The sequence below is a fragment of the Micropterus dolomieu genome, linkage group LG17 (assembly GCF_021292245.1).
Source record: "Micropterus dolomieu isolate WLL.071019.BEF.003 ecotype Adirondacks linkage group LG17, ASM2129224v1, whole genome shotgun sequence".
In the NCBI taxonomy this organism is placed as follows: Eukaryota; Metazoa; Chordata; class Actinopteri; order Centrarchiformes; family Centrarchidae; genus Micropterus; species Micropterus dolomieu.
The window spans coordinates 20,226,046-20,231,183 of NC_060166.1; positions in this window are offsets into that span (position 1 = coordinate 20,226,046).

Here is a 5,138-nt window from a genome sequence, read left to right on the forward strand (position 1 = left end):
CCCCCCCCCCCCTCCCCCCCAAAAAAGGAACATAGAGGTAAGGAAAAAATCAGGCTACATCAGAGCAAAACGCAACATCCAAGCGGATAGCAAGAGCTAAAGAGGACAGTAAGAGAACCGAACAGACAACTCTGCAGACCAGAGAACATGTCATCCAACGCACAACGACAGGGACATGGAAACTTTAACTGTGACAGCAACACAGCAAGAGGTTCTTGTTAAATATTGATGCTGACAGGCCACTCTGGAAAGAGCTGGCTCCTTGCACCACAGAAGGGGGAAACAGAAGGAAGAAGAAGAAGAAACACAGCAGATTTTTTTATTCTAAGGGAAATTACACAGAAATAGACAACCTGTTAAGTGCGTCAGATGACAGCCAAGGGGTGTTACACTGAAATGTTGCAGATTGAGACAAGAGATACAAATTAGCAGAGAATCCTGGAGGTTTTTTCTTTTTTTTTGGCCAGCTTGTGCAATTTCTCGGGGACAGTGGAATAACTACAGAGAGAAGAACGGGATCTTCATCATGTGTGGGAACATCAAGGAAGAAGGAACTTAACATTTGAGAGATCACTGAAACCACAAGACTGGAACAATTTCTTCTTTTCTACGAGAACAAGAACCAGCCCTGGCTGATGAATACACGTTTCTATTTTGGATTGGCATGCTGTACCTGCTTTGACAACCACTCTGGGGGCACATCACTGCCAGATGAGAAAAGCTAAACACTGCTGAAGCATTCAGAGATGTCGCCTATATTTATTTTGTCCTGAACTAATTGGAAATGTTCCAGCTAGCTCTGAAAATGTCCTCCTCACAGAGATTTGGCCACTGGGGATTTGCTGTTATGGCTTGAGGAAATATAAGTGTGGAAATGCTTTGATGTGCAGGATCCTTTGAGTGGAAGCAGGATGTATACTTCAATTTTGTCTCCATGACTTAACAAGCCATCATGGGTGATTCTCCAACTTGATGTCATCAAGAAATTAAGATAGAGACTTCCTTCAGTTTGACCTGAATCACAGATTCCTCAAAACATCACGACAATAACGCAGGTTGACAAAACGTCGTCTCCATTCAGCTGCGGATAGACCAGCTGCATGTTTATGTGTGTGTGTGGCTGTGTGGGGGAGTAAGGACTGTCGAGGAGCTCGGCTGTGTTTGTATGTACAGTATGCTTGTGTGGGTGTGGGTGTAGAGGTGTGTGTGTGGGTGCACCAAGCTTTGAACCCAGCTGAGTGTCTGAGTGTATTTTCAAAGCATCGCCCAGAGCAGTGTGTGTTTGTGTTTATGTGTGTGTGTGTGTGTGTGTGTGTGTGTGTCTGAGTGTGTGTCGCCTGGATTCTCCCCACCAGTGACAGAGCTGGACCTGAACAGCAGTAGTGAGAGCGGGAACAGGGAGGGCGAGGAAGAGGAGGGGAGGGAGGAGAAAGAAACCAGCAATACGGAGGAGAAGAACAAACTGACAACATGCTCGGATAAAGAGGGGAAGGAAAGGAGCTTTAGGCTGCGCCCCTGGTGCAATGTGTGGTGAGTACACGTTTCTACATGTATGATACACTTTCATAGCCAGTGTCTGTGCATGTACACTGCACAGTATATCCACCAGTGAGCATCATATTACCTCAGGAGGTTGGCCCAGGGCAAAGGTGAAAGGTCAATTAGAGGACTCAGAGTTCAGGAGTATTAAGATCACATTGCTGAATGCAGGTCATGTGATCCACATGATATGTAGGTCCACTGATTCACACAATTTAATGAAGGTCACATGACACCGTGCCCAGTGGGTCACATGTCATCCAGGCACCTGAATGTATACCTCATACCCCAAGGCACATTTAACCATAGAGGCTGCCTAAAGTACATGTTTCAACAAAATATACACTAATTTGTTATACTAATGTGTGTTACAGCACTGAATGCAGCAATCAACAATCTGATAAAAAAACAACAACAAAGTATTTATCTCTGTTTCCATATTCAACTTTCTTTGTAGTCATGTACCAACATCAACGGGTGGTTGCTAATTCATATGATATGCATAATATCAGCTACATCAGAAGATTTAATGACCAGAGAAACACAGCTTTACTGATAATGTAACCGTGGCGTATAGCTTGTTAACATAATTAAATGTGTTAACTTTCTCCAAAAACTACAAAAGAGGTTGTGGTTGCATGAAATGTGAAGTCCGAAGCTGAAATCAGAGATGATATACGAGCATTATTGCCTCTGGATGGCAGGGTGGAAGGCTTTCACTTGATGGGAATTTGCTGTCAGGCAAATTTTTCTTGTGGTTGTATGAGAAATGTATTTAACCTTATAGCAGCTTCATACACTTTCTTGTTGTTTTGCAAGAGTTTTACAGCTGAGGACCTCTCAAAGCATCATAGACGGATCTAGTTTATTCAGCAAAAAAGAAGAGTGCATTTCTAGAATCTGTGAGCCAAGCAAACAGAACCAAACACACAGACTATGGTCTTTCTCCCACACTTTCTCCTTCACACTCACACACTTTCTCTCCTATCTTGCTGTCATGAATGCGGCACATTATATGGAGTCATTCTGTCTTCCAGTACGCACACTCATTCTCTCTTTCCGTCTCCAGTTCCTCCTCACACACAGGCACACATACACTACACACTATAAAAAACACACATGCATGAAGGAAGCACAGCTGTGGTTGAGGAGATGTGACAGTCGCTTCATGGCCGCTGGCCTCGTATTCCAGTAGCGCTGGCCAGCCGAGCTCGTAACGAGGCTGTGGAACGTTCTAGTGTCATACGGATCTGGTTCCCACACCATCCCTCTGTGCATCAGCTCAGTGTGTGTGTGTGTGTGTGTGTGTGCGTGTGACAGACAGAGAGAAAGAGGTACAGAAATAAGGGACTTTGCAAAAGTAAAGCGTATATGTTCTTACATGTAAGCGTTACAACATGACAGTAAACCTCAACTTTATTGCTAACCGTGTGAAGAGATATCTTTTAGCAACAAATAACTGGTCTTTTCAGCTTAGTCGTGGCCCACACAAGCCCTCTTTATGTGCTTATGTGTGTGTGTGTGTGTGTGTGTGTGTGTGTGTGTCATTGATCTCTGCAAAGACTGAACAGTGTTTGTATTGTAGCAAACACCAAAGCTGTAAGAATATTGATTGAGACTTTCTGTGGAGTCGATAACACTATCAATCAATGACTCCAATCAATTCCTGCTATTCATTCTTTCTCTGATCACTACTGGATGTACAGCTGATAGTACAATTTAAACTCAATTTGTTTAAATTGCATTTGACATTATTGGTATTTTGTCTTGCCTGCCAATAATCAAATACATGGCTGGAGTTTAAAAGATCATATTTCCTCATTATGAAACCAGGTTACACAGCTTAACAAGCTTTACCGTCACGTTATCTAGCTTTCACTCTACAGCAGATCAACATTTTTGGTTATGTTGATGTGTGAAGAGTCAGTGGCAGCCAGTGATTATTTGCATGACTAAGTAATCATACAGATAATAAGGACAGACAGACAGACATGTGGGATAGATTACCTTTACTTGTAAGTATTAAGAAGAATTTTAGACAGTGAGCTGACAGGAAATGAGGGGAGAGAGCATTGGAATGACAAAGGCCTCCAGCTGAACCTGGAATATTGCGATTACATGGTCAGCATCTTAAACCCTTAGGCCCCCAGGGCACCCTAAAACAGATTAAGTTTATCACGTTACTGAAAGGACATGTTGGGAAGAGGATGAGCGGTAAAACACTCATTCCAACGTTCTATTTTTGCTGGCTCGATGATGGCTAACAGCTGCCAGCCATGTGGCACAGGTGATGCGCTGGTGGCTGTGGGAAACACAATGAAATTCATTGCTATGGAATTTGCTGTTATGAAATCTACCAAGACTTCTGCGCTTGACTACGATTGCTGGGTAGACAACGCACAGAGCTGATGCAATGTGACTCAACCTTTTCACATCCAGATGTAACAACACAATTTAAACTGAATATCTAATGTTTAATCTAATGTTAAATCATTCCACAGCAATGCAAAGTTAACAGTCATACATCTATGGATTAAATGTCACCTTGAGGCCTTTTGCTTGGTAAGTGGGCATATACAGTATACAGAGAATTTTGTGATGTTAGAGTAAAACTAATGTTCCCTGAATCCAATGTGAATGTATGGCCTGCTAACATGATACAGAAGACAAAACTCTTCATGCATTGTCACTTACTCATTAACAGCATTGCAGTCAGTGCCAGTCAGTTCAAGTGAAAACTTTGAGGACATTCACTATTGGATGTACTCTACCCACACTGCAGCAGTGGGTAAACTAGGTTCACACTTATGTGTATATGTAGTATTTCTATTGTATATTCACTCCTGTTCAAAAATAATCAGAATCAGAATCAGAATCCGCTTCATTTCCAGGTATGTGTACACATACGAGGATTGTACATTGCTCACGATGTGCTTACTCGTACAAAAATACCATAACACAATAATAAAATAATAATAAAATAAAATCACACACAAACTACAGTATAGACAACACTAACATACACACTATGAACAAAACAATATAGACATATTGACAAATAGTGCAGTGATCTGAGTGCAAAGGATGCAAGAGTAAATTATTATTCTCATTATGTACATGTTGAAGGTGGATTTGATATACAGGTACACATACATGTACACATATACACAGTGTGATGGAACATAGTGCAAAGGATGCTGGAAAAAATAAATAAGACCTATGACTTTATGACCTGAGGTAGGTGTATTGGTATACAGTATATACAATATGACATAGGATGAACAGCACTGACATAAAGAATGGTGAATATAAAATAATAAGTGGAAACCAGTGAACAGGTGACTGATTAGAGACAGACTCTGAGTGAGTGCATGTAGATGTAGAGAAAAACGTGCCATGGAAGCACATGAGAGAAATGTTTAAATGGTATACTTATCTATTACAAAATGAATGAAGTAGGGATGCATATTTGAAGTAGGAAATTAGAGTACACATGAAATGAAATGTGTGTGTGTGTGTGTGTGTGTGTGTGTAACGCGGTAGGTATGTGTAATTACAGAATGTGGAGACAGTCTGGTCTACCTCTTGCTAAGATCAGA